This window comes from Passer montanus, unplaced genomic scaffold (assembly GCF_014805655.1).
Source record: "Passer montanus isolate IOZ18808 unplaced genomic scaffold, ASM1480565v1 scaffold25, whole genome shotgun sequence".
Lineage (NCBI taxonomy): Eukaryota > Metazoa > Chordata > Aves > Passeriformes > Passeridae > Passer > Passer montanus.
This window is the reverse complement of record NW_024367149.1, coordinates 3935419-3943918: the sequence shown is the minus strand read 5'-3', so window position 1 is coordinate 3943918 and position 8500 is coordinate 3935419.

Below are 8500 nucleotides of genomic sequence, written 5' to 3'. Positions count from 1 at the left end.
TTTGTTTTTTTAATTGCTGCATCAGCATTTTTCACAGGGCCATGTAAGCCTTTTCAGCTGCTGAGTCAACATTCCCTCCATCACCCGCACCAGAGGCCCCTCCAGCAGCAGGCAGGGAGCACCCAACTGGGCACGAAGTCCTGATCATGGTGCAGAGGAGCTGGGAACACCCAAATGGTGCCTTGATGGGCTCACTCAGGCATCTGTCTTTATACCTAACAAGGAGCTCACCCCATGCTGCAGCACCTCGGGGTGCTCCCTGCTGTCCTGCCCACAGCACTGGAGGGATGCAGCCCCTTGGAAACATCACCTGGACCAGCAGCAGCCACGTGGTACCCAAGGGATGAGCCATGGGCTCTGTGGGGCAGTGTTCACTGCATTGGCACCCCCAGGCAAGAGGAGAGCAGTGGGGAAACAGCAAGGAACTGAGAGGACTCTGCAAGGTGCTCCAGGGGCCTGGCTCTTTTTTATTATTATTTAATTTATTTCTTTTTAATAAGGGCTAATGAGGCAGAATTGCAGGAAAGATGTAAGTCACTAATTGGCAAATAGTTTTCCAGGGCTTTGCCAGGCTGCTCGTTGTGTTATGAAAACATCACAGCCAGAGCCGGCGTAGGAAATTTCCAAGCGGCCGTGCTGACTGGATGGAAAGAAAAACACCTCCCAGCTCAGATGTCTCCTCAGAGAAAGGGCAGATCCCAGGGATTTTTCCATCCTCAGCAGTTCCACAGAGCTTCCTGCAAGTCCCCTGGGTTTCTCCCCACTCACACACAGGACCCTTCCTGGGGGCAGGCAGAGGCTTGGCACCCCCAGGTGTGGCACCATAGGGCAGGGCTGCAGGATGGATGGACACAAGTCCCCAGGCTGCTTTCATGGGATTTCTCTTCCCCCCCGTGAAGGAACCCACTGTACTGGGAGATTCATGTGAGGATCTTGCCTATGGGGAAAAAAATCTGTCAGGAAAATCCCAAACACCTCCAAAAGCCCATCCTCCCCTAGCTATAATGCCTTGATGTAAGGGATCAGGGTTTGGTTTGAAACCTGGGGCTTGTTGCAGCAGCCAAGCTGCTCCACTTTTCCTCCTTGGTTTCATCTCTCAAAACAGACTTATTTTAGTCTAATAGTTTAGTTTAACAGACACTGTGTTGCTGGGCAGCAGGAGCAACACAACCACAGCCATAGCTCCGAGTACCAGAGTCATCAGTAAAGGGCAGGGTGGTGAGTGTGCTGCACAGCACCTTGAGCAGCCCAAAATCCATGAGGGATGTGGATTGTCCCCTCCATCCCACTGCAACATGCACAGCTGGAATGGGGGATCCCTCAGGTGCCTCTGCCAGGAATGAAGCACCTGAGCCTGGAAATGCAGTTGGGGCAGCTGCTTCTCACCCAGACCCACTGGGTTTGGGGTTGGGGTGAATGCGAAGGTACCCAAGATAGAGGGAACTGCCTGAATCCCACAGTTCCTCCCCATGAGACATGAGATGCAGCATTTTCCTCCTTGGAGGATCAAGTCCAAGCTTGGAGCAGCAGTCAGCAGCTTTCAAATGAACTGCTGGATTAGGGTTGGCCAGAGACCCAGAATCCCCATTTCATGGGAAATCTCATCGTCTTGCTTGTCAGGTTTCATCCAAATTGGAACAAAATGGTAATATACAAAATTTGACTCTGGAAAAGACTTTCAAGGGTGGGGAAACATCCCACACTGATTTTTGTTGAGCTGGCACTGTCCCACACCAGCATTAGCCTTTCTATATCCATGTTACCCGTGAGCCCAGAAGGGTTGAAAGGACAGAGGCTTCACTCTGACCAACATAATCCACTTCTCTGGCTACTATTTTCTCCACTGTTTTATCTTGACTCTTATTTTCATCAAATCTGCTCTTAGTGATGGCAAATCTTTCTCACCAAGATCTAATTGACTTTGAAGAGAAGTGATGGGTAGGGGACAAAATGCCACAGCACCCTCTGCATGATGTCTCTGTACTCTCTGGGCAGAAGGTAGAGGAAAAGAAAGAGGCTGCAGAGCACCAGCCCAAAATGCCACAGCACCCTCTGCATGATGTCTCTGTACTCTCTGGGCAGAGGGAAAGAGGCTGCAGAGCACCAGCCCGGGTTGCTGCCCACTCTCCTGCCTCCAAACCCATCCTTGGTGGTGGTGGTGGCTCCTGGGCAGCACCTTGGCCACCTCTGCCCAGTCACTGGTGCATTTCAGAGCAAAACCCAGTGCGGGTTCCCCCGGGCTCCAGCTCTCCTGTGCTCAGCCACCTGCCCAGAGCCCTTCCCTTCCCTGGCCCCACCAGACCCAATCCATCTCCCCCAGATGAGGGACAGAGCCTTGACCTCTCCCTTGAGCAGGAGGAGGCAGCTCCTCACGTCCAGCTGGCTCAGCCTCCCAGCCCTGATGCAAACTAGAGCAACTCAGGGTCTGGTTCCCAGAAGAGGGATAAGGAGCAGGAAAAGGAGCACGAGCTGTCACAAGGCCTCGGGGCAGGCAAAGGCATGTCCCACGGTGGAGCATCTTCAGGCAGACGAGGATGCCAGGAGGGCAGGGCCCAGGGTGTGCCCCTCCATCCCAAAATCCTTGCCCTGTGCTCCTGCATGGGCTTCTGGGCAAGATCCCGGCTTTCCCAGCTGCTGCCCCAGGTCTGTGCCCAGGAGAGGCACTCAGTAGTCACAAGCCTGCTTCAGGCAGATCTGTGCCTGGAGCATTTCCCAAACGTTCCCTTTGCTGGCACTTCCAAGGCAAGGGCAGGATGGGTGCACTGAGAGCAGAGCCAGCCGCCCTGGGCAGGTGCTGTGCACGCTCCCGCGGCCGCCCTGCCAAGGGAAACACAAACATCCTACCCAAAGAAAGCACTTTTCATCGGCAGCACAAGTTCCCATTTTTGCACAGGGCTGGTCTGTTCCGGGCAGCTTTCCCCCCCACACTGAGCAAGGGCCTGGCCGAGCTTTCCGGGCTGGGCTCCGGCCAGAGCCGCCCTTCCTGCCCCGCGCTGGACCCACGGAAACCAGGCACCGTGACCACCTCCGGCACCTGGGCAGGGCTGAGGCTGCCCTGCTGGGAGACACCTCACAGCTAGAGGGGCTGAGTCAGCCCCAGAGTCCCTCCCGTGCTTGACATGTGGCATTTGGGGATGTAGGACCTGGAGACCTAGAGGATGTGGGACCTCGCTTCTCCTTGCTTCTGGCAAGGGGAATTTTGGCAAACCCGACTGTCCCAGCACTGCAGACAGAGGTGGTGAGGCCCCATAACATAGAAGGAGCTGTGGAAGGGAAATTCCAGTGTCCTGTAACGGTGCAGTTCATCACCAAGCAGGACTACAAACACAGGTTATTAAAAAAAACAAACAAACAAACAAAAAACAAACCAACAACACCACCAAACCCCTACAAAAATAAAAGGATAAAACGCAAATGTTAATTTGGCTTAAAGTTTGTGAAGACCTGAGGAGAATGCAGGATTCAGGGTAGAAGAGGAGTGCAAGGGCACTTGGATTCACATCACTCATGGAACAAATAGCTCTGGGTATTTTATACCTGCCCTCAGTGTCAGATGGGGGCTGCTCCTCCTGCTCCTCTGCCCTCATCAAAGCACTGCCACTGCAGCACAGCTGGCATGCCCCTGCTCCCATCTCACCTGCCCATCTCACCTGCCCCATCTCACCTGCCCCATCCTCACCTGCCCAATCCTCACCTGCCCCATCCTCACCTGCCCAATCTCACCTGCCCAGCCACCAGCAGGAGCAGAGTCCGCAGCGGGAGAAGCAGGGCTGAGGCCTCAGGAACAAAGCAGCCTTTCACAGCAGCGGCTTGGCCAGAGGAGCCAGGGAATGTTCCTGTCCCAGGGCTCCCAAACGGCTCCCAGCTTTGATCCTGGGCACAGGGCGGGTTGTTGGCGTTTTTCCTTTCCTTCTTTGTGTTGTTCTTTAATTTTTTTCCTTCCTACTTCATGGCATATTTTTGTGCGTGTCTACGATTTCTAAAAGAATTTTCTTGCCCCTCTGGGAAGAGAAACCTTCTGCTGGGAGCAAGATGCCCACGCTGCACAGCCCTTTCACCTGTCTCCTGAGGGAGAAAAATCCCTCCTCCAGGATTCACTGGAGGCACAAGTGTTCATCACCATCATTTTCAGTTCAGACGTTGTTTTCTGAACATGTCTGATAAATGCAAGCCTCACTCAGGGTGGGAAACTGAACCAGCTCCACAGCCGTGTACATTCCTCCCAAATCACATCCCCTCCAGGGGACTCGCTGGCTGGCATTCTCAGGTGGCCTTTCAGACTCCTCAGGTGACAGGGACAAGCATCTTCCCCCTGAGCAGCCCCCAAATGTGCTGCCTTCCAACCAGTTCTCCTGTCACCTGTCTAAAGCCTGCTCCCCCACCCCAAATGCAGAGGGAGGGGATGCACAGCCCCCTTCCCCAGCTGAAGCCGTGCCCAGCCCAGGGCTCTGCCCTCCTGCAGCACAGGGAATGGCTCCCCACGAGCCTGTTCACTCACACAGTGTGGGCCACACCTGACACCCCTGGCAGGGCAGCCCCAGCCTCCCCTGCCCACTGCCCACAACCCAAATATTTTTAGGCAGTTGGGAACATGCCTTTGCTGCTGCCAGCCTTCCATGCAGGGCTGGGAGGAGACAGATGGGATGGAGAAATTGAGTCAGCCCTGAGAGGTCACTGTGGCAGCCAAAGGAATAAAACCATCCCCCTCCTCTTCCTCCTTCTCCTCTTGCTGCTCACCCTTCTCCTCCTGGTCCCAGCTCCCGCCTTGTGGCGGATGTTGCCTTTGGAGCAGACCCTGCTGCAGCCCTGTGCACCCGTGGGCCGTCTGGAATCCATCACTGTCTGTGCACAGGGACACCAGCCAAGCCCTGCTCCTGCCTGCTGCTGGCAGCTCCTGGCTTTCCAGGGGAGCACCTGCGGGCTCCCCACTCCCCAGCACTGGAATCCAGCTGGAGAACCCGCTGGAGCAGCAGTGGCTGGGAAGGGGAGCAGCCCCCCACAGCCCCAGACCAGCCCCGGGCTGGGGAATGCTGCTTTTCTCCCGTGCCAAGGTTTGGGTTGGTGTCTCCAGAGTGTGGAGGTGCCATGGTGGCTGTCCCTTGCCAGCCCAATGTGCTGGGCCATGCTGCACGCCTCCAGATGCATTTCCTGGCTCTGCCAGTGCATTCCCAGATCCTCAGGAACATCCCCTCAGCCCCCCCGTGAGGCTCAGCACTCTCTGGGGTTCATCCCCCTCTCTTTGAGAAGCAAATGCCCCATCCTGCAAACAGACCCCAAAGGAGCAAAGGATCATTCCCCAAAGGATCCCTCTGTTCCCATGGGTGCAGCACCTGCCCAGAATGTCCCTGGTGTCCCTTCTTTGTGCTATCTGCACCCCTGTCAGGATGAGCTGCTCCTGGAGCTTCACCAACACCTGGCCACAGCAGCCTCAGAGTCTGCAGCAGTGCTGGGGGAGCTCCAGCCTCACTCCCCTGAGAGCAGGAACTGGAGAGGGATGGGTGGATTGCCCTGAATTTGGGATGTGCCTGCACACACATGTGCATGTCCTTCCCCCATGCAGGAAGGACCCAGCAGGCTGGAAGGAAAAGGAATTCCAGCCCAACTCCAAATGCAATCTCACAGCAGCTCAAGCTGCCAAACCCCACAGACCCCCAAAAATTCAAATTTGGTCTCCAAATCAACTGATCTGATTCCTGTCCTGGTGCCAGCACCCGCTCCTCCAGCACAGGGACAGAGCAGCAGGGCTGGAATGTCCCACGAGCAGGAGGGGTTTTCCTGGGTGCTGGGTCAGGAGTTCCACATGAACCAGAAGCTCTCATGGCACTGGCTGCATGGGCAGCACTGGCCTGGCTCCCACAGCTGGAGATTTCCTGGGGAAAAATCTGGCTCCCCCAACAGGGAACAGCAGCCACAGCCCCACAGGTTCCTGCTGGGCATTGCTGCATCCAGCTGAAGGTTTGGGAAAGAGGCAGGGAGGCAAATGCTGCTCCTTGCCCAAAGTCCTTCATGGCTAAAGCAACCAGGAAAGTTGGCTAAAGCAACATGGAAATGCAGGGAATGGGGGAACAGGAAGGGGCACAAGGGGCCCTGCTTCCCTCCCCATGCTCTGAACATGCTCGTGTCCCACAGGAGCATCCCCCCTGCCCTGGGAATGTGCACCCCTGAGCAGCCCCCTGGGCAGAGCCACAGCACCTGCAGCATTCAGGAGCACCCTCATTAATGCCAGCTCCAGGATTAACGAGCTGCCTCCAGCTCCCACTCAGCTTCCAAACAGGTGAGGGTGGGAGGGGGGCAACAAGAGCCAGTTACTTTTAAGATCACTCGTGAGCAACCAAGCAGGAAAGTGGCCTGAGGTGTCACACCAGCGACCTGGGGCTGGAAACCTTTAAAATCTCATTTTACATTTTAATCTTCTCCTTTTCATCTCCAGCAAAGCAGCCATGGCTGTCAGGGGGTGAGAGGATGAGCACAGGGATCATTTATTGGGGAATGTCACCTTCTGCTGCCAGTGACCTGGGAGGGCAGCACCTTTCCCAGAGACGTTCTCCTGCAGGGTTAATGGGGGTGCCCAGAGCAAAGCCCAGAGTTACTCACAGAGCACTGAGACCACACGTCCTCGCTGCCAGCAGCAGGGATGGCTTGGTCATGGCTTTGAGGGAACCCAAAGGAAGACCCTTCAGGATGCTGCCCCACTGTGCTGCTCACAGAGCCTCCCAGAAGCCGGTTTTGGGGGAAATCCAGCTTTTTAGGAAAGCAGAAGGGCTGCTGACCAGAGAAGGGTTTGCAGCCACAGGGGCCACAGGTTTAGCTCATCCCTTCCTGATGGCATCCAGTGCCCTTGCCAGGGGGCAAACCAGGAAGAGTTACAGGTGTGTCTGTATTGGAAATAGAAGAAGATGCTAAACCAGCAGCTGTGGTACAATTCCCACTTCCAAGGCCCTGAAGAACCTCGGATCTGAATGAAGCTGCGATGGGTTGAATCCCGCCTGACCCCACTGCCTCGGGTGAGAGTCAGGGATGCTCCCGGTGAGATCCGGGGGAGGAGGCAGCTCTCCCAGCCCGACCCCACCGAGTTCAGCCCCAGCCCCGCACAGAGCAGCTCCCCAGGCAGCGCCATGGGAGAGCATCCCTCAGCCAGAGGGATTCCCAGCCCCGGGCATCACCATTCCTGCCGCTCCCCGATCCCTTCCCGCACAGCTCAGCACCGGCAGGACCGTGTCCCCGCCTGGCCCCTGACCCTCCCCACTCTGCTTTAAGCCCTGTGTGGTGTCACCCTCCCCCGCAGGGCCATCCCCGGCCTGCCCGAGGGCCAGCGGCCGTGATCCGGCCGGGATGCTCCGCGCCCGGGATGCTCCGCGGGGGAGCCCCGTGACGCGGGATTAGCGCTCGGGCAGACGGACGTGACTGCCAGGCAGTCGCCTGGTGCTAATTAAAGAAGGGATATATTTAGGCACCCGGTTATCCCCTGCATTGCACTTATTTTTAGCTCCCAGTCTGCCAGGCGGGGGTGGCACATGGGGAAGGGCACGGATGCCAGGCAGGATGGATCCAGCAAGGAGGTCACAGCCGCAGGTCCTGCCAACACTCAGCCCCTGGGGGGAAGAAATCTCTGCCCAAACTGGCTGCAAAGGAAGAGAAAGCTTTTTTTTTTTTTTTCCCCAGAAAGGCAGGAGGATTTCGGGGAGCAATAGGAGCATCCCTGCTCAGTCCTTGCCCCAAATCCATCCAGCCTTTGCTACCTCCCACACCCCCACATCCAGGGGCTGGAAACTGTCCTTTTTGGAATCACCCAGCAAAAAGCACAGCTGTGCCCAGGGCAGAGGCAGCTCCCTCACTCTCAGAGTCCCATCCCTCTGCGGTGGCACTGGCCTGGCAGCAATCCCACTGGTTCCCATACCTTCTTTCTCTCCAATCCTGCCCCTCAGCACAGCTGGAGTGTGTCCTGGGCACAAGGCTGAGCACCCCATCCACATGGGCCATCAGCAGGTGTGGAGCTTCCCTGGGCCTTAAATACTCTGAAAAGAGCAGAGAAACAGCAGGAAGGACAGTGCCCAGCATCCCTGCATCCCTCCTGGGCCAGGACAGTTCCATTCATTTCCCCCTTTGCTTCATCCCCACAAGCGCTCTGGGGTTTTGTATTTGGGGGTTTGGGGGTTTTTCCCCCTTTCCAGAGTGAAATATTTATCAGGTCTCTGCTGCCCTCCCACCCCCTACCCCACCACACCTCCTGGCTGCCCTGCTTCCCTCATGGAGTGGAGGGTGCGGTGTGGGAGAAAATCAAAAGAATGGGGTAGCAAATGATCCAGGGAGCTGAAACCCAGCCGAGAGCCAGGCTGCTCTGGCTGGCCTGGGAGGAGCTTCCCAGCAGGGAAGGTTTGAGTTGAGGGTATTTTTGGAGCTGAACAGCATCCAGGGGTGGCCAAATTTCTTCTTAGGTGACCCATCAGATAAAGCCTCTCCCAAAACAGTCAGGCTGGGAAGTTTGGACCATAACTCAACA